Genomic DNA, 21,374 nt, shown 5'->3' with positions numbered 1-21,374 from the left:
TCAGGGCACAAAACATGCTAAGGCTGCTCAAAGTCGACACGCCTAAAAATTATTATATATATTTATTACACACACACACATACATATACACACACATACACATACACCGTATATACTCGAGTATAGGCCAACCCGAATATAAGCCGAGGTACCTAATTTTACCACAAAGAAACTGCGAAAATGTATTGGACTCGAGTATAAGCCTAGAGTGGGAAAATGCAGCATCTACAGCCTCACTGCGCCCATTTGCAGCCTCACTGTGCCCATCTGCAGCCTCACTGTGCCCATCTGCAGCCTCACTGTGCCGTACCTTTGATTACTAAAACAGCGGGAGTCTCCCGCTGTGTTATGCAGCCGGTTCGGTGGACGTCCACTGTAACAAAGCCCCGCCTCCTCCTTGTCCGTGATAGAGGAACACTGTTAGGCCTCTTTCACACGAACTGTCCGTTCAGGTCCGCCTGTCAGTTTTTTAGGCGGACCTGAACGGACCCTCCATAGATCTCTATGGAGCGTCGGATGTCAGTGGTGACATGTCCGCTGACATCCGACCCGCTCCAATCAGAAAAAGTGTAACGGAGGAAAAACCTACTTTTCCATCCGTTTTCGGATCGGATCGGGTGACGACGGACTCTACGGTCCGTCATCATCCGATCCCCCCATAGGGCAGAGCGGCGCTCTGACAGGTCCGTCGCTGCACAGTGTGCAGAGACAGACCTGTCATCTGCCTGCTCAGCGGGGATCGGCGGAGCGATCCCCCGCTGAGCAGAGCGGGCTCCCTACACGGACACGTCCATGTGAAGGAGCCCTTACAGTTTCCCAGCATTGTATCAGTGTTCTTCTATCAGGCGAGGAGGAGGCGGGGCTTTGTTACGAGGACAGCCGCCAAACCGACTGCATAACACTGAAGGAGACACCCGCTGTTTTAGTAATCAAAGGTACGGCTGCTGTACGCCCTAAAAAATGGGCTGAAAAACTCGGCTTATACTTGAGTGTATAATTTATATATATATATATATATATTTTTATTATTATTTTCAATGGAGGCACATAAGCTTGGAACCAAAGCAAAAAATACCTTTGTAGTAACAAGAGCCTAAGGGACTAACCCTTCAGGCCGAATCAGCATCTAATATGTAGCCCCTCCCCTTTAGTGGAGATCACCTGACTGATGCCTAGGCTGCGATGGCCTCAAGCAGCTCCCCCTGCTGGACAGGTAAGCAGCAGAGTGTGCAAGAGGGCCTGGTGTTTGTTAGCTATGAGCCCCCTTTAGGACAGCATGCTTACCTTCTGCTGAACACCGCACAGAAATGTAGGTGGTTTTAGTGCCGATATACCGTGTTTCCCCGAAAATAAGACCGGGTCTTATATTAAATTTTGGCTACAAAAAAAAAAAAAAAAAAAAAAAAAAAAAAAAAAAAAAAAAAAAACACACTAGGGCTTATTTTCAGGGGATATCTTAGTTATTTACTGTATGTACAAAAAAGTTTCCCCCCCGTCAGCTCAGGAGTCAGCATTGTGAAATTCTGTAATTCCAAAAATAAACCTTCCTTGTAAACTCATGTAATGAGTTCTGTAAAAAGATTACATAAATGTGCAGTGTGTCGCCTTGTGTAATTTTATTGTGGAAAATACCCTATTTGCAGCATCGCTGGGCGCTCACGTGACCCACCGGAGCTCTTTTTCCCCGCTCTGAACACTGCAGAGGGAGAGGCCGAGATCCCCGCTGACGTCAGCCCAATCCGAGCGATGCAGAAGGAGGGGCTGCTGACGTCACCCGGGAGGAGAAGAGCTCCAGGGGGTCACGTGAGCGCCCAGCGGTGCTGTAATTAAGGTATTTTCCACAAGGAGACGCACTGCACATTATATAATCTTTTTACAGAACGGATTACAGGACTTGAACTAGGGCTTATTCTCGGGGTAGGGCTTATATTGCAGCCATTACAGAAACTCACGCTAAGTCTTATTTTCAGGGTAGGGCTTATTTTTGGGGAAAAAGGGTATATTTCATCCGGGTCAATTCACAAAGCTTTACCGCATGCGATAAGGGTTTTACATTACTCATTTGCATACATTATCGCATGTGGGAAATTAAGTCCAATTCACAAAAAAAGTGCTGGTAAATTTTGCATAAAAAGCTCTTAAGCCCAATTTACAAACCAGAGTGTAAAAAAGCATGCGATAATTACCACCAGGGTTTAGCTGGCTGTATCACACGCGGTATTTGTCAAAAACCAAGCCTGGGGGGGGGGTAGGGGGACCCCCTCGCTGTTTTTTGAAAAATAGCTGGTTGCTAAGGAGCGGGACGGGAAGCCGGCCGCCACAAATAAAGAGCGGTAAATAATTACCGCTAAATCGAACAAATACCGCATTCGGTATTTAACTTAAAATTCTTAGTGAAATGGACATTTGCACAATTGTTACCGCATGCGGTATTTTACAGCATTTTATTAGCCGTTATTCACATTGACTCCTATTGTAAGTGTTTTACAGGGAGCAGTGAGCCATTAACATTAGTCCATGCCCAAAAAGGAGCATAAGATCGAACGGCACTGCATAAGGCACACATTATTGCTGAAAGCGCTAATAAAGGATAGTTCACCTTTGGGAACAGGTTACGCGTTTCACCTGTTTTTAAGGGGGGGCGGGGCAACAACGTATAACATGTTCCCAGTGCTGAAGCCGCTGCCCTATGCCCCTCCCTGTGGCAGCAGTACGGGGAGAAGTTTCCTGTACTAGCTGTCACTTTTTAAAATCAGCGCAGCCGTGCAGGGCTCCGCCCACACGGCCTCGTCATTCCTTCACACAGCTGTGTGTATGAATGAACTACAAGTCCAGACATCCTTTGCGGTTGTCGGCTTGTAGTTCTCAAGGAACTAAAATGGTGCTGTGGTAGTTCATTGATTCTTCCTGTCAGATTGCATCTGCTTGCCCGTACAGGATGTATACAGATACACTGACAGACCTGTGGGGCACTGGCGATTAGCAATGCTTTACAGCAGGGATATGCAATCAGCTGTTGCAAAACTACAAGTCCCATCATGCCTTTGCCTCTGGGTGTCATGCTTGTGGCTGTCAGAGTCTTGCTATGCCTCATGGGACTTTTAGTTCTGCAACAGCTGGAGGTCCGCTAATTGCATATCCCTGCTTTACAGGCTCCAAAAAAATAAAAAAAATTAAAAATAATAATAAATGCACATCTTTTTACCTGCAAAAAAATGTGCATTCATTATTTTTTTCTAAAAGTTGAACTTATCCTTTAGAAAGAGAAGTTCGGAATTAAAAAAAAAAAAAAAAATATATGTATAAATCACCTAGGTGGATGCAGCATCGATCCGATTCTGCATCTGTCCCCCGCTGGCTCTGCAGTGAAAACTGAGTGATCAAACATCACTGATCGCTCAAGTTCTCCCCCTCCGCTCTGAGCAGACAGCTGTGATTGTCAGTCTCCAGCTCTCTGCTTTCCCCTCCAGTGCTCACTGGTGTGCTGGGCTGTGGAAGGGGCAAAGGGAGGGGGGCTGGCTCAGCCTCTCAGCGAATCGCTGAGAGGCTGAGCCAGGTGCCGGTCCAGGCTTCTGGGAGGACACGGACCATATGGTTGGGATCTTTGCCCAGCCTGGACTGGCTCTGGCCCACTGGCTGGCTCAGCCTCTCAGCGAATCACAGAGAGGCTGAACTAGGTGCCGGTCCAGGCTTCTGGGAGGACATGGACCATATGGTTGGGATCTTTACTCAGCCTCGACCGGCTCTGGCCCACTGTTCTGTTCTGTACTTGCCAAATATGCTGCAGTAATCTACCTTCACTGAGTCTGGCTGCAACCATTTTACTTGTGGGCAGCTGAAACTGCTGCCTGTTCACTTCCTGGATTTACACAGACACACCTCCAGCTCTGCAGCTCCCATTGGCCCTCTTATGACTCATGCCCCCCCCCTTCCTGGTAAACTCTCACCAGAGTGAGAGAGAGAGCTGTGCATGATGTCATAAGCCTAGGCTAATGACCAGACAAGAAACAGGAAGTGGGCTGTATAAGGGATTTACTGGCAGAAAAAAAATGTTTTACTTTTCAAAGTTAAAACCAACAAGGGCAGAAGATTTAATGGGTGGAAAGATGAAAAAATGACTGAAGGTCCGCTTTAAGCACAACACACTATTGTATGTTGTGGCGCAGTACCCCATTAAAAAACGTTACATGCACTGGAGCGCAAAATGGAGCGCAGCAATGCAGGTCTGTCAGCAAGGCGCGTTTGGTGTGAGGAGTTGCTGTGCATTGCGTTAAAGCACACAGTTACCGTAACACCATTGTGTGAACGGGCCCTAATAGAAATGCTGATTGTCCCTTTAAAAGTAGCCGCTAGCAGGCTTCAGCTTGTTGTCCCATTATGCTCTGTGTTTACCACCCCCCCAAAACAATAGTCAACAAAGCTGCATGAAGATCGTTGAAAAAGGTTTGGAAATTCTTTGTCAAAACACATTGCTCTTACACATACTGAAGGCATAACTACAAGGACTACATCTGCTGCATTTGGGATCATTCACAATTCAATGACAGGTGCAATTGACCTGCAGTTGACCTATTCTGACCTGCTTCAAGGGGGGTTTTGCACTCCTATAGACTTGTAATGCCGCATACACATGACCGGTTTGTCCGTCAGAATAAACTCCGAAGGTTTCTCCGCCGGAATTCCATTCAAGCGGTCTTGCTTACACACGGTCAATCCAAAGTCCGACCGTCCAGAACGCAGTGACGTACAGCACGTAAGACGGGAATAGAAAAAGGACGTTCAATAGCCAGTAGCCAATAGCTTCCGTCTCATACTTGCTTCGGAGCATGCGTTGTTTTTGGTCCATCGGAACAGCATACAGACGAGCGGTTTTGCCGATAGAAACTGGTTCCGGCGGAAAGATTTAGAACATTTTCAATTTCTAGGTCCATCAGAATTTTCAAAAGAAAAGGTCCGATGAAGCACACACACACACACACACACACGATCGGACTATACGATGAAACGATTCTGTCTGACTTTTCCTGTCGGACATTCCGCTTGTGTGTACGCGGCATAAGAGACTGGAAATCCTGTTCGAGGTGAACAGAAGCCTGTTGACATCAACGCTGTATCCTGGCCTAGGCCAACAAGGCCCAGGCCTAGGGCAGCACTTTGCAGGGGGGCAGCACGGAAAGAGTCCCCGCCGGCTTGCGCTACACTGGTATGCCCTGTACACACGGTCGGATTTTCTGACGGAAAAAGTGCGATCGGATTGTGTTGTCGGAAACTCCAATCGTGTGTGGGCTTCATCTGACTTTTTCCGCCGGAATTTCCAACACACAAAGTTTGAGGGCAGGATGTAAAAAATTTTCCGACAACAAAATCCGATCGTTTAAATTCTGATCGTGTGTACACAAATCCAACGCACAAAGTGCCACGCATGCTCAGCATAAATTAAGAGACGAAAGCTATTGGCTACTGCCCCGTTTATAGTCCCGATGTACGCGTTTTACGTCACCGACAACTTTGTGCGACCGTGTGTATGCAAGACAAGTTTGAGCCAACATCCATTCGGAAAAATTCAGATGGATTTTGTTGTCGGAATGTCCGATCAATGTCCGATCGTGTGTACAGGGCATTAGTGTAGCACCAGTCCTATGTGGCGGACTGAGCTGAGAGGCAAATTAGTCTAGCACCCCCATAAAGCAGCCGCACTGCTTCCGGTATGCGGGCGGCCGGCATTCCACAACTGTGAGGGGGGGGGGCCCCGCTTCTAATTTAGACTGTCCTATCATCCTGGACCACAAACCTTCCTCACTGTGCTATATGTATTCTGCTGCACCATTGGCATGGTTATATTCCCCCCCACCCAGGCCCTCAGAACTAGTGTCCCCACTAGAAAATTTCAGGGTGGGTCTTAAACAGCAAGGGGTGTGGCCTTGACAGCAAGGGGTGGGTCATATCTAAATTAGGGGGTGCACGAGTTTAGTCAGGCCTAGGGCAGCACAAAACCTAAATACACACTGCTTGACATATGCTCGAAGGTTGGCTATACAGTGAGGGAAAAAAGTATTTGATCCCCTGCTGATTTTGTAGGTTTGCCCCACTGACAAAGAAATGATCGGTCTATAATTTTAATGGTCGGTTTATTTTAACAGTGAGAGACAGAATAACAACAACAATATCCAGAAAAACACATTCCAAAAAAGTTATAAGTTGATTTGCATTTTAATGAGTGAAATAAATATTTGATCCCCTATCAAATCAGCAAGATTTCTGGCTCCCAGGTGTCTTCTATACAGGTAATGAGCTGAGATTAGGAGCACTCCCTTAAAGGGAGTGCTCCTAATCTCAGCTTGTTACCTGTATAAAAAGATGACTGTCCACAGAAGCAATCAATCAGATTCTAATTACTCCACCATGGCCAAGACCAAAGAGCTGTCCAAGGATGTCGGGGACAAGATTGTAGACCTACACAAGGCTGGAATGGGCTACAAGACCATCGCCAAGCAGCTTGGTGAGAGGGTGACCACAGTTGGTGCGATTATTTGCAAATGGAAGAAACACAAAATAACTATCAATCTCCCTCGGTCTGGGGCTGTAAGATCTCACCTCATGGAGTTTCAATGATCATGAGAACGGTGAGGAATCAGCCCAGAACTACACAGGAGAATCTTGTCAATGATCTCAAGGCAGCTGGGACCATAGTCACCAAGAAAACAATTGGTAACACACTACACTGTGAAGGACTGAAATCCTGCAGCGCCTGCAAGGTCCCCCTGCTCAGGAAAGCACATGTACAGGCGTGACTGAAATTTGCTAATGAACATCTGAAGGATTCAGAGGAGAACTGGGGGAAAGTGTTGTGATCAGATGAGACCAAAATCGAGCTCTTTGGCCTCAACTCAACTCGCTGTGTTTTAAGGAGGAGGAGGAGGAATGCTGCCTATGACCCCAAGAACACCATCCCCACAATCAAACATGGAGGTGGAAACATTATGCTTTGGGGGTGTTTTTCTGCTAAGGGGACAGGACAACTTCACCGCATCAAAAAGACGATGGACGGGGCCATGTACCATCAAATGTTGGGTGAGAACCTCCTTCCCTCAGCCAGGGCACTGAAGATGGGTCATGGATGGGTATTCCAGCATGACAATGACCCAAAACACACGGCCAAGGCAACAAAGGAGAGGCTCAAGAAGAAGCACATTAAGGTCCTATAGTGGCCTAGCCAGTCTCCAGACCTTAATCCCATAGAAAATATGTGGAGGGAGCTGAAGGTTTGAGTTACCAAACGTCAGCCTCAAAACCTTAATGACTTGGAGAGGATCTGCAAAGAGGACAAAATCCCTCCTGAGATGTGTGAAAACCTGGAGGCCAACTACAAGAAACGTCTGACTTCTGAGATTGCCAACAAGGGTTTCTCCACCAAGTACTAAATCATGTTTTGTGAAGGGGTCAAATACTTACTTCACTCATTAAAATGCAATTCGATTTATAACTTTTTTTGAAATGTGTTTTTCTGGATATTTTTGTTGTTATTCTGTCTCTCACTGTTAAATTAAACCGACCATTAAAATTATAGACTGATCATTTCTTTGTCAGTGGGGCAAATATACAAAATCAGCAGGGGGTCAAATACTTTTTTCCTCACTGTAGATGTGAAGATGTCGCACTATGGGCTCATTTAGATTTGCACTTGGGGGGGGTTGTCAGATGTTCTCATCTCCCAAGAATGCGGTGCAACTTTACTACCACTTTAAGACTGGCAAGCTGCAACCCGTAGTTGCAGAAAAGAAATTTTCTCCATGTATGAACAGCCTTATTTAAAAAAAAAAAAAATATATATATATATATATTTTCCCCTTACAATCACCAGGGTCGGGCCCGTCTATTAAGGGCGAACAGGCACCACCCCCTTTATCCACGCCATCCCCCTATATGATTAATAGATAGATTCATGCATAGTATGAATCTATCCACGTCCGCGGCGGCCACCCCCTATTCATGCATCTGGCCCCTTTCAGGACGCCTGACACATGAATTACAGCGGCACTGCGCTCGGAGCCCAACGAGGTGGGTTAGAAAAGCCTCTCCGCCAATCAGGAAGTGCAGGTCCAATACCTGTTTCCCGATTGGCTGAAAGGTCAGGCGATCCTATTTGAGGCCTAGGAGAAGAAGGGGGAATGCACGGCAGAAGCCACCATGATACACACCACAGGGAGGAGGAAGAAAGCTGCCAGACACACTGCCTGCACGCTTCCTAGATGGGGTAAGTGTGGGGCTTTGATGTTTGCCCCCTAAAAGAAAAATCTACCATCTGACAATCACTTTAATTCGGGGCAGTTGCAAATGTTGTGTCCAGGCAAAATGCTGCAAAGACAAGAAGGTTTCTAGCAGCTCGTTTATAGTGATGGGATTGGGCGTGTTCGGATCGAGCCCGCCAGGAAGCCGTCACTGCACACCGCCAAAACGTAGGCAGTGAGGCCTTTCCCGACCGACAGCTGCACATACACACGCTGCCTACGATTGGTGGTGTGCAGTGCCGGCTTCCTGGCGGGCTCCATCCAAACACGCCCAAGCTCATCGCTACTCGTTAATTTATACCTAGCAGAAAATAAATGGGAAGAGCAGCTTAGTACAAAATATATAAACAAAAAGGTCAACCCTTTACAGACGTGTACCTGAAAGGTGTTGTACTTTCCCCCAAATTATCCCTAAAGGGGTTGTAAAGGTTCGTGTTTTTTCACCTTAATGCATCCTATGCATTAAGGTGAAAAAACACCTGGCAGTGACCGGCCCCCCAGCCCCCCCCGTTTTACTTACCTGAACCCTCGAACTTGTCCCAGGGGGGACGCGCTCTCTCTCTGCCCGGGGTTCTCGGCTCTTGATTGGATAGATTAATAGCAGCGCAGCCATTGGCTCCCGCTGCTATCAATCAAATCCAATGACGCGGGCGCTGGGGGGGGGGGGGGGGGGCGAGGCTGAGTCCTGCATTCAGCCTCTATGCACACCGAATGCTGGACTCGGGAGCGCGCCCGCAAGGTAACCCCCCTGGAGAGCGCTTCTCCTAGGGGGTTATCTGATGTGGGGAGGAGCCGTGAGAGCCGCAGAGGGACCCCAGAAGAGCAGGTTCGGGGCCACTCTGTGCAAAACGAGCTGTGCAGTGGGGGCAAGTATGATATGTTCAGTGTTTTTTTTTTGTTTTTTGTTTTTTTTTTTTTTTTTTAAAACAAACCTTTAGTGTCACTTTAATAATACCCAGGTGCACACATTTTTACTATTTTGTGACCGAAATAAGAATTGCCTTTCTTTTATTTTTGTTTTTTTGTTTTAAGCAACGTAAAACTCCCATTTATGCCTGCGTCAAAACCAGGCCCAACCATAATAAAAGATCACAAAAAAAAAAAAAAAAAAGTCGTGAACACTGTGGCTTTTCAATTGTCACGAGCATTAACATTTTCGTAAGAAGGACAATATTACAGTGGAAAATTACTCCCATTACCTCAGTCCTCAATGAGCCCTAAGCCTTTTACTCCTGAATAGTTCGCTAGGAAAAAAAAAAAAAAAAATGGGCGACGACGTAAGCAGCTACGTACAGCCCGAGAGAAGCGTGTGTGACGTTACATATCTGAACTGAAAACCTACAATACATAAATTAATCCCCCTGAAGCCCCCTCTGACGTAGTGGTGTTGGGGGGGGGATAAAGGAGAGAGGTGCATTGGACAGACTGCTTCATACAATGGCAGTGAGTAGAACTATGGAATATTTATGAAAACGGATGGCCTGTCACACAGACACTGATGAATATTTTTACAGGATAAAAATGGCAACGGAGATTCTAAAAATAAAACACTCTGTTTCAGACCTGTCTGGCTGTGCTACACCACTGGAATACAAACGCGCTCTTCTCTCTCTCTCTCTCTCTGCCTGGCACTGCTCTCCACATAGGATTTGCAATGAGAAGAGGGAGGGGGCTGCGAAACGAGGAACAAAAAAGAAAAAAAAAAAAAAAGACATGGCTCAGAGAGCGGCAGCTTGCTTGCAGCACAAAGGTTTGCAAGTACAGTACACTATAACCATTAGATACAATGTATCACATCTGATTAGAGGCTAAAGTGATACATTACCGATAAACCAAGTATCAATCAAATGTGTAACAAAATATACTTTTATTTTCAATTCTGCAACCCGGCAGATAAAATATATATCTGTCTAGGTCAGTGGTCTCCAAACTGCGGCCCTTTGCTTGTATTTCCTTGGGGCACTATTCCATTCGCTGACACCAACAATTGGGCATAGGTCTTCCCACTGACACCAACAATTGGACTTGTGTCTTCCCACTGCCACCAATGGAGGAGCACAATTTCTCCCAATGACACCAACAATGGGGCACAATTCCTCCCAATGACACCAGCGATGGGTCACAATTCTTCCCATTGACAACAAACATGGGGCACTATTCCTCTCACTGACAATAACAAATGGGCATATGTCCTCCCATTGACACCAATGAAGGGGCAAAATTCCTCCTGATGTCAACTATGATGGGACAGTATTCCTCCCGCTGACACCAAGACAATTTCTACAACCACTGGCCTTAGGCCCCTTTCACACTGGGGCGGGAGGTGCGTCGGCGGTAAAGCGCCGCCATTATTAGGGGCACTTTACCGCCGTTTTAGCGGCAGTTTTCGCCCACCAGCGGAGCGGTTTTACCCCCCACTAGCGGCCGAGAAAGGGTTAAAAACCACTGCAAAGCGCCTCTGCAGAGGCGTTTTGCCGGCGGTATTGCCACGCTGCCCCATTGATTTCAATGGGCAGGAGCGGCGAAGGAGCGGTATACACTCCGCTCCTTCACCGCTCTGAAGATGCTGCTGGCAGGACTTTTTTTCCCATCCTGCCAGCGCACCGCTCCAGTGTGAAAGCCCTCGGGACTTTCACACTGGAGACCCAGCAGCGGCAGTTTCGGGTCGGTTTGCAGGCGCTATTTTTAGCGCAATAGCGCCTGCAAACCGCCCCAGTGTGAAAGGGGTCTAAGTCTGGCCCCCCTGCAGTCTGAAGGGCAACATACTGGCCCCTTGCTTAAAAAGCTTGGAGACCCCTGGGCTAGGTCATTCTGTGGTCTCATATATAGCAGTTGGGGGGAGGGATGGTACCTTAAAAATGCACAGTTTGTTAGCAGCGTTTTTTTTTTACCCCAAACACCCCCGCCAGCGACAAAACTATCCAACTGGGGTTCATTAGGCTGCATTCACACCTCAGGCGTTTTGAATCGCAAGCAGATTTGAATTACACCTAAAATCGTGGCGCGATTCCAACGTGATAAATCATGCTGCGATCATCGCGTGAAGCTTGTCTCGCAAAAAAGAAAAAAAAAAAAGTTCAGGCACTACTTTTGGGCGACATGCTTCACGCAATGTGGTTTGCCACAATTGCATCGCGATTTATCGTTGCTACAATCGCAGCAGAACTGCACAGTGATTTTCTTTTCAAATGAATGGCATTCCCAAAATGTACGTTCTGCGATTTGTCATTCACGCCTGGGCGCTTTGAAATGGCGGGCAGAATCGCAGCAAATCAGCCCGCGATTCAAAACACTGAGGTGTGAACGCAGTCTTAAACTGATTGTAAAGTCAGATGTTTTTTTTTTTTTTTATCCTAAAGTAGTTGTAACCACAAAAAAAAAAAAAAAAAGCCTGCAAAGACATAATGAGCTAGGTATGTTATAGTATTATACATTATGAAATACCTTAGATCAAAGCCCCGCAAGCGGTCCCGGCACACCACTGTGACTGGCGACATGTCTCCAGGAGTTATTTTCGGGTTTGCGGGCTCCAGCGCTGTGATTGGCCGGAGCCACGATGACATCAATCCCGCGCATGCACACGGGAGCCGCCGGTAACGGCACAGCAGCTGAAGAAACGGCACGAGCGAGCCGTTTCTTCAGTGCACATGTCCCCATAACATTGCATTTGCTGACACAGTGAATATCTCCAAAACGTTGCAAGTTTAGGAGAGACAGTATTCATGGTACCTATAGGTAAGCCTTATTATAGGCTTACCTGTAGGTAAAAGTGGTGTGTATGGGTTTACAACCACTTTAATATGCATTAAGATTAAAAGCATTCTGTGTGCAGCAGCCCCCCTAATACATACCTGAACCCCATCTCTGTCCAGCGATGTCCATGAGTGCCTCGGCCGTCGAGACTCTCCCTCCCGATTGGCTGAGAACAGCAGCACCCGCCATTGGCTCTTGCTGCTGTCAAAGTACGGCAGCCAATCAGGAGAAAGAGGGGGTTGGACCGGGCCCTCAGCCCTGTGTCTGAATGGACACAGGGAACTGCAACTCGGCTCGGGTACCCCCATAGCAAGATGCTTGCTGTGCGGGCACTCAACGGGATAGAGGGGACAGGAGCACAGAAGAGGGACCCAAGAAGAGGAGGATCCTGGCTGCTCTGTGCAAAACCAACTACATAGAGCAGGTAAGTATAACATGTTTGTTATTTTTATTGAAAAAAAAAAAAAAACACCGAGACTTTAGAAGTAACATGTTACACTTACCTGCTCTGTGTAATGATTATGCACAGAGCACCCCGGATCCTCTCTTCTTGGGTCCCCCCGCCGGCGTGCCTGGCTCCTCCCCCCTGCGGTAAGCAGCATGCTATGGGGGCACCTGAGCCGAGCCACAGCTCTGTGTGTCCATTCAGACACAGAGCCGCGGTTCGGCCCCACCCCCTCTCTCACCTCATTGGCTAACTGACTTTGATGGACAGCAGCAAGAGCCAATGGCACCACTGCTGTGTCTCAGCCAATCAGGAGGGAGAGTCCTGATGGCCGAGGCACTTGTACACATCGCTGGATCAAGGTGGGCTCAGGTAACTATGAGGGGGGCTGCTGCACACAGAAGGTTTTTATCTTAATACATTAGGATGAAATACATTCTGCCTTTATAATTACTTGCCGACCGGCTCACGCCAATATACGTTGGCAAAGTGGCACAGGTACACAAAACGACGTACATCATGCTGTCATCAGCGGGTAGCGGGCGCGCGCCTGCCATGGGAGCATGCTCGCGGGTCCCTCGGACTCAATGTGCACCGGTGGCCCGCGATCGTGGCACGGAGAGGCAGAACAGGAGATGCCTTTGTAAAGAAGGCATTTCCCTGTTCTGCCTAGCAACATAACAGGGATCTACTGCTCCCAGTGATCGGGAGCAGTGAACTCTGTCATGTTCTAGTGAGCCCATATCCCCCCCCCCCCACAGTTAGAACACACTTAACCCCTTGATCTCCCCTAACCCCTTCCCTGCCAGTGACCATTTACACAGTAATCAATGCATTTTTATAGCTCTGATCGCTGTATAAATATGTGAATGGTCCCAAAAATGTGTCAAAAGTGTCCGATGTGTCCGCCGCAATGTCACAGTCACGATAAAAATCGCAGATCACCGCCATTACTAGTAAAAAAAAAAAAAATCATAATAAAAATGCCATAATTCTATCCCCTATTTTATAGGCGCTATAACTTTTGCACAAACCAATCAATATACGCTTATTGCGATTTTTTTAACCAAAAATATTGTAGAAGAATACGTAGTGGCCTAACTGAGGAAGAAATTTGTTTTTTTTATATATTTTTTGGGGATATTTATATTACAGCAAAAAAGTAAAAATACTGCTTTTTTCTTCAAAATTGTCGCTCTTTTTTGTTTATAGCGCAAAAATTAAAACCGCAGAGATGATCAAATACCACCAAAAGAAAGCTCTATCTGTGGGGAAAAAGGAAGTCAATTTTGTTTGGGTAGAACATCGCAGGACCCGCGCAATTGTCAGTTAAAGCGACGCAGTGCCGTATCGCAAAAAAGAGGGCCTGGTCAGGAAGGGGGTAAATCCTTCCGGGGCTGAAGTGGTTAAAGTGTTTGTTACCCCAACAATTCATATTCCTGATATGTGTCTGCTGTACCATGTACTTGTATGAAATAGTATCCCGTTCTCTTGTATTGTTTCCTTTGTGTGAAATCCCTGGTGTCTCTCTGCGTCCTATCAAAATAAACTGACCACACTAAGCAGAAAAGCAGAAGAACACACCATTGTCAGTTCTCTAGCCATGCTGGGAATGCAGCCTGCTCCCCTCCAATGATCAGACTTGTCCTGACATGCCTTCCTGCACAGCCATTCACTGGAAGATCAATATGCTGTTGATTCTCCTCCCCCAGCTTTGGTGCAGCTGAAATCAGAGGAAACAGAGGGTATGTGATCACATATTAAAAAAAAAGGGGGGGGGGGGACAAAAAATAAAAAAAGGATTTATAATGTTTTTTTTTAATTCTACACAAATATTTTGCCTTTGTTTCTATTTTAAAAACTGAATGGGTTGTTTTACAAGGTGATCGTTTACAATCACTTCCATCCAGTGATGTACCCGTATATCGCTGACTTTCAGTGGTTATACTGGGATGATATGCAGCCACAGGCATCACCCAGATAGTTTTTTAGAGCCGACGGTCAGCTCACTTGTAATAGCAATCGGAGCAGCTCACCAGCAGCTTGATTGCTATTACAAGCAGCGGGAGAGGACGGCACCAACAATGGGCCACCATCCCATCCACTGACACCAACGATGGACCACCATCCCATCCACTGACACCAACAATGACCACCATCCCATCCACAGACACCAACAATGGACCAGCATCCCATCCACTGACACCAACAATGGACCAGCATCCCATCCACTGACACCAACAATGGACCAGCATCCCATCCACTGACACCAACAATGGACCAGATCCCATCCACTGACACCAACAATGGACCACCATCCCATCCACTGACACCAACAATGGGCCACCATCCCATCCACTGGACACCAACAATGGGCCACCATCCCATCCACTGACACCAACAATGGGCCACCATCCATCCACTGACACCAACGATGGGGCACCATCCCATCCACTGATCCAACAATGGGCCACCATCCCATCCACTGACACCAACGATGGGGCACCATCCCATCCACTGACACCAACGATGGGGAACCATCCCATCCCCTGACACCAACGATGGGGCACCATCCCATCCACTGACACCAACGATGGGGCACCATCCATCCACTGACACCAACGATGGGCACCATCCCATCCACTGACACCAACGATGGGGCACCATCCCATCACTGACACCAACGATGGGGCACCATCCCATCCACTGACACCAAGGATACAGCTGACAGTCAGTTCTTTTGTAAAAGCAATCAGAGCGGCTCACCAGCCACTCAATTGCTATTACAAGCAGCAGGAGGGGCGACACGATACAAGGGCCTATTCCATGCACTGACACATACGATCGGGCACTATTCATCCAACTGACACCAATGATAAGGTATAGTTTGCTCCCTCTGGCCGCAGTCCTGCCTCCCTGCAGTCCGGCCTGGGGGACAGTTAAATGGCCCTTTGTTTAGAACATTTGGAGACACCTGTCCTAGGAAAAGTGTGACGAATATCCTGAGAGCAGAAATGGGTAGAAATCTGAAATCAAAGTTTAGTGAAATCCTTGCAAATAAATAGCAAAGGAAGGAAGAGAAGAAAAAAAAAGGAGGAAAAACTTAGTTCAAAAGTTTTTTTACCTTTTTAAGCAGAGTTCCACCCAAAAGTGGAACTTCTGCTTTAAGCACTCCTCGCCCCTAACATTTGGCATGTCATTTTTTTTGGGGGGGGGGGGAGTGGGTGACTTTCTGTCCCACTCTCGACTTCAGGCCGCCTAGGCGACTCCTACTCTCCCCTTAGATGTCCCCTCCCTCTCGGCAATCTTCTGGGACACGTCACAGGTCCCAGAAGATTACCTGTCCACTCAGAAAGCGCAGCGCGACTCGCGCATGCGCAGTGCGCGCCCAGCCCTGAAGCCACAAGCTGTCACGGCCAGATGCCCACAGTTTCCATGGCGGCGGAGAGGAGGGGAAGAGAAGCGACCGCATCGCTGGACCGTGGGGCAGGTGGGTGATTGTTTATTAAAAGTCAGCAGCTACACTTTTTTGTAGCTGCTGACTTTTAATAAACGAAAAAAAGCCTGGAACTCCGCTTTAAAAAGGACAATCCCATGGGACACCCCCCCACCAAAAAAAAAACGCTAATGGCAGGAGGGATTCAGTAATGGTTGCTCGTGTTTGTGGCATGCTACCGACCACTACAGCAACTGGCCAACAGATGGGGGAAGAACTAAAAGGCAAGCTACTAAATACAATGTTGGAATACACATGTGGGAGCGGTTTTAGTTACCAAGAGAAATGTAAACTCCCCCTGACAGTCGGGTCCTTCATCTCACTTTTCTCATGACAGTTAAAGCCACACAGCTTGGTCAAGGTTCTCCCACAGCCTGTAAAAGGACAGCGGCCACACTGATGAGGTCATCGTTTGGGCGCTCTCTTCCTACTAGTCGATCAATATCACCTTGTAATGTAGTACAGGCTAATTTGTTCGCTGCGTGCCCTTCTCTCCCCCATTCTAAGGTCTCTCGTACAGAGGATTACGGGATTTATTACATTTTTATATTTAATATACATTCAGGCTCTGTTCATTCTGTGCGACTTCAAATCGCGCGATTTCCATTGAGACTTTACAGTGCAATTTATTGTAATTTTGGAAGAGTGCGACTTCGTTGTGACTTTTGCTTTGACCATGTGACTGCGTTTTGCTCTACAAAGTATATCATTAAAGGTGCGACTTTTGAGGGTTTACATTGAAGTCTATGGCCCTGATGTCGCATGAAAATCAGACCAAATTAGAGCAGAACTACTTTAACTCCTTGGCGCCAACAGCACACATATATGCGACCTTCACGGCAGGTGGACCTTAACGCCAAGCGGTCGCATAATGCATGCTACATGTAAACTACTTTCTGTGCTGAGAGCACGCTCCCTGCATGCTAGCCGGGGGGATGGGCAAGCTCCTGATCGCAAGTATGCGATCGAAGCTTTCCGATCGTGTGACCGCCATTCACAACAGTCACATGACCCGAATGCCTGCCTTCCCCTCCTGGCTTTTTAACTCTTAAAGGGCTGAGAGGCAGTCGGCGCCAAGGGGTTAAAATTGCTGCGACTTTAAGTCACACAGATATAAACGGTACCCATTGAAAAATATGGGGTGCGTCGTGTCATGTGAATTTGACATCAAACTTGCATGACAAGTCGCAGCCCATTCTTTTCAATGGCACCCGTTTAAATCGGTGCGACTTAAAGTCCCAGCAACTTTGAAAAGGTGTCTGCACTACATTGGTGCGACATTGATGCAACTTTGGTCCAGAGAATGTAAAGTCAGATCAAAAGCAAGCAAAAGTCTAATCACATTTGCGCAACTTTGGAGACACACTAATGTGAATGAGGCCTTAAAATATCCCTGGAGTCCAGCATGGTCTTCCTTGCAGCCAAAGTTCTCCTTGAGCCGGTCTGCTGTCACGCGGATACCTCTAGTTCCCTGCACACGTGTGCTATGAAATCCACACAGACATGCCTCAGAGCTGCGCAATGCCTCATTCATAACTAGGTGTTTGCGTGAATGTGTGTCTTTTTCATGTGACAAACGCGAGAAAGAGCGCGTGCAAGAGAGCAAGGGTAAAAGCAAGAGCAATAGAGAGTGCAAGGCCGAGCAAGAGAGAGAGGGGGCGAGCAAGAGAGGGCGAGCGAGAGAGGGGGGCGAGCAAGAGAGAGGGGGGGAGAGAGAGAGAGCGAGAGAGAGAGAGAGCGAGAGAGAGAGCGAGAGAGCGAGAGAGAGAGCGAGAGAGCGAGAGAGCGAGAGAGCGAGAGAGCGAGAGAGCGAGAGAGGAGAGAGAGAGAGAGAGAGAGGGAGGGGGGGAAAGAGAGAGAGAGAGAGAGAGGGGGGGAGAGGGCGAGCAAGAGAGAGAGAGAGGGCGAGCAAGAGAGAGAGAGAGAGAGAGAGGGCGAGCAAGAGAGAGAGAGGGCGAGCAAGAGAGAGAGAGAGAGAGGGCGAGCAAGAGAGAGAGAGAGGGCGAGCAAGAGAGAGAGAGGGCGAGGGCGAGCAAGAGAGAGAGAGGGCGAGCAAGAGAGAGAGAGGGCGAGCAAGAGAGAGAGAGAGAGGGCGAGCAAGAGAGAGAGAGAGAGAGAGAGGGCGAGCAAGAGAGAGAGAGAGAGAGAGGGCGAGCAAGAGAGAGAGAGAGAGAGAGAGGGCGAGCAAGAGAGAGAGAGAGAGAGGGCGAGCGAGAGAGGCGAGCGAGAGAGGGCGAGCGAGAGAGGGCGAGCGAGAGAGGGCGAGCGAGAGAGGGCGAGCGAGAGAGGGCGGAGGGCGAGCGAGAGGGCGAGAGCGAGCGAGGGCGAGAGCGAGCGAGGGCGAGAGAGAGAGAGGCGAGAGAGAGAGAGGGCGAGGAGAGAGAGGGCGAGAGAGAGAGAGAGAGAGAGAGGGCAAGAGAGAGGGCGAGGGCGAGAAAGAGGGCGAGGAGAGAGAGAGAGAGAGGGCGAGGGCGAGGGCGAGAGAGAGAGGGCGAGAGAGAGAGGGCGAGAGAGAGAGGGCGAGAGAGAGAGGGCGAGAGAGAGAGGGCGAGAGAGAGAGGGCGAGAGAGAGAGGGCGAGAGAGAGAGAGAGAGGGCGAGAGAGAGAGAGAGGGCGAGGGCGAGAGCGAGAGAGGGCGAGGGCGAGAGCGAGAGAGGGCGAGGGCGAGGAGCGAGAGAGGGCGAGAGCGAGAGAGGGCGAGAGCGAGAGAGGGCGAGAGCGAGAGAGGGCGAGAGAGAGAGAGGGCGAGAGAGAGAGAGGCGAGAGAGAGAGGGCGAGAGAGAGAGGGCGAGAGAGAGAGGCGAGCAAGAGAGAGAGAGGGCGAGCAAGAGAGAGAGAGCAAGAGAGAGAGAGAGGGCGAGCAAGAGAGAGGGCGAGCAGAGAGAGGCGAGAGGCGAGAGAGAGGGAGAGAAAGAGAGGGGCGAGAGGGCGAGAGAGAGAGAGGGCGAGAGAGAGAGAGGGCGAGAGAGAGAGAGGGCGAGAGAGAGAGAGGGCGAGAGAGAGAGGGCGAGAGAGAGAGAGGGCGAGAGAGAGAGGGCGAGAGAGAGAGAGGGAGAGAGAGAGAGAGAGAGAGAGAGAGAGAGAGGGCGAGAAAGAGGGCGAGAGAGAGAGAGAGAGGGCGAGGGCGAGGGCGAGAGGGCGAGAGAGAGAGGGCGAGAGAGAGAGCGAGAGAGAGAGAGCGAGAGAGAGGGCGAGAGAGAGAGGGCGAGAGAGAGAGGGCGAGAGAGAGAGGGCGAGAGAGAGAGAGGGCGAGAGAGAGAGGGCGAGGGCGAGAGCGAGAGAGGGCGAGGGCGAGAGCGAGAGAGGGCGAGGGCGAGAGCGAGAGAGGGCGAGAGCGAGAGAGGGCGAGAGAGAGAGAGGGCGAGAGAGAGAGAGGGCGAGAGAGAGAGAGGGCGAGAGAGAGGGCGAGAGGCGAGAGAGAGAGGCGAGAGGGCGAGAGAGAGAGGGCGAGCAAGAGAGAGAGAGGGCGAGCAAGAGAGAGAGAGCAAGAGAGAGAGAGAGGGCGAGCAAGAGAGAGGGCGAGCAAGAGAGAGGGCGAGAGGGCGAGCAAGAGAGAGGGCGAGCAAGAGAGAGGGCGAGAGGGCGAGAGAGAGGGAGAGAAAGAGAGGGGGCGAGAGGGCGAGAGAGAGAGAGGGCGAGAGAGAGAGAGGGCGAGAGAGAGAGAGGGCGAGAGAGAGAGAGAGGGCGAGAGAGAGAGAGAGGGCGAGAGAGAGAGAGCGAGAGAGAGAGAGAGGGCGAGAGAGAGAGAGCGAGAGAGAGAGAGAGGGCGAGAGAGAGAGAGAGGGCGAAAGAGAGAGAGAGGGCGAGAGAGAGAGAGAGGGCGAGAGAGAGAGAGGGCGAGAGAGAGAGGGCGAAAGAGAGAGAGAGGGCGAGAGAGAGGGCGAGGAGAGAGAGGGCGAAAGAGAGAGGGCGAGAGAGAGAGAGGGAGGGCGAGAGAGAGAGGGAGGGCGAGAGAGAGAGAGAGGGCGAAAGAGAGAGAGGGCGAGCAAGAGAGAGAGGGAGAGGGCGAGCAAGAGAGAGAGGAGGGCGAGAGGGCGAGAGAGAGAGAGGGCGAGAGAGAGAGAGGGCGAGAGAGAGAGGAGGGCGAGAGAGAGAGAGGGCGAGAGAGAGAGGGCGAGAGAGAGAGAGAGGGCGAGAGAGAGAGGGCGAGAGAGAGAGGGCGAGAGAGAGAGGGCGAGAGAGAGAGGGCGCGCGAGAGAGAGCGAGAGAGAGAGAGCGAGAGAGCGCGGGCGAGAGAGAGCGCGGGCGAGAGAGAGCGCGGGCGAGAGAGAGCGCGGGCGAGAGAGAGAGAAAGAGAGAGAGGGCGAGCAAGAGAGAGAGGGCGAGCGAGAGAGAGAGAGGGCGAGCGAGAGAGAGAGAGGGCGAGCGAGAGAGAGGGCGAGCGAGAGAGAGGGCGAGCGAGAGAGAGGGCGAGCGAGAGAGAGAGGGCGAGCGAGAGAGAGGGCGAGCGAGAGAGAGAGGGCGAGCGAGAGAGAGAGGGCGAGCGAGAGAGAGAGAGGGCGAGAGAGAGAGAGGGAGAGCGAGAGAGAGAGAGGGAGAGCGAGAGAGAGAGAGGGCGAGCGAGAGAGAGAGGGCGAGCGAGAGAGAGAGGGCGAGCGAGAGAGAGAGGGCGAGCGAGAGAGAGAGAGGGCGAGAGAGAGAGGGCGAGCGAGAGAGAGAGAGGGCGAGCGAGAGAGAGGGCGAGCGAGAGAGAGAGAGGGCGAGCGAGAGAGAGAGAGGCGAGCGAGAGAGAGAGAGGGAGCGAGAGAGAGAGAGGGAGCGAGAGAGAGAGAGGGAGCGAGAGAGAGAGAGGGAGAGGGAGAGAGAGAGGCGAGCGAGAGAGAGGGAGAGAGAGAGGGCGAGCGAGAGAGAGGGAGAGAGAGAGGGCGAGCGAGAGAGAGGGAGAGAGAGAGGGCGAGCGAGAGAGAGGGAGAGAGAGAGGGCGAGCGAGAGAGAGGGAGAGAGAGAGGGCGAGCGAGAGAGAGGGAGAGAGAGAGGGCGAGCGAGAGAGAGGGAGAGCGAGAGGGCGAGCGAGAGAGAGAGGGCGAGCGAGAGGGCGAGCGAGAGAGAGAGGGCGAGCGAGAGGGCGAGCGAGAGAGAGAGGGGCGAGCGAGAGAGAGGGAGAGAGAGAGGCGAGCGAGAGAGAGGGAGAGAGAGAGGGCGAGCGAGAGAGAGGGAGAGAGAGAGGGCGAGCGAGAGAGAGGGAGAGAGAGAGGGCGAGCGAGAGAGAGGGAGAGAGAGAGGGCGAGCGAGAGAGAGGGAGAGAGAGAGGGCGAGCGAGAGAGAGGGAGAGAGAGAGGGCAAGAGAGAGGGCGAGCGAGAGAGAGGGAGAGAGAGAGGCAAGAGAGAGGGCGAGCGAGAGAGAGGGAGAGAGAGAGGGCAAGAGAGAGGGCGAGCGAGAGAGAGGGAGAGA

At 50.2% G+C, this 21,374-nt stretch overlaps 1 protein-coding gene across 1 annotated transcript in view; it reads right to left on the bottom strand.

Moving 5' to 3' along the window:
* Positions 1-9,932, bottom strand: part of HSD17B12 (hydroxysteroid 17-beta dehydrogenase 12) — a 100,878-nt gene extending 90,946 nt beyond the window's left edge. Inside the window, exon 1 of the mRNA XM_073604130.1 lies at positions 9,852-9,932. The gene's annotated coding sequence lies outside the window, so the exon portion shown is untranslated. The remainder of the gene's footprint in view (positions 1-9,851) is intronic.
* Positions 9,933-21,374: the final 11,442 nt, after the last annotated feature.

This window comes from Aquarana catesbeiana, linkage group LG11, assembly GCF_042186555.1.
Source record: "Aquarana catesbeiana isolate 2022-GZ linkage group LG11, ASM4218655v1, whole genome shotgun sequence".
NCBI lineage: Eukaryota > Metazoa > Chordata > Amphibia > Anura > Ranidae > Aquarana > Aquarana catesbeiana.
The sequence above is the reverse complement of the archived record's forward strand: the minus strand, read 5'-3'. Positions and strand labels throughout refer to the sequence as shown.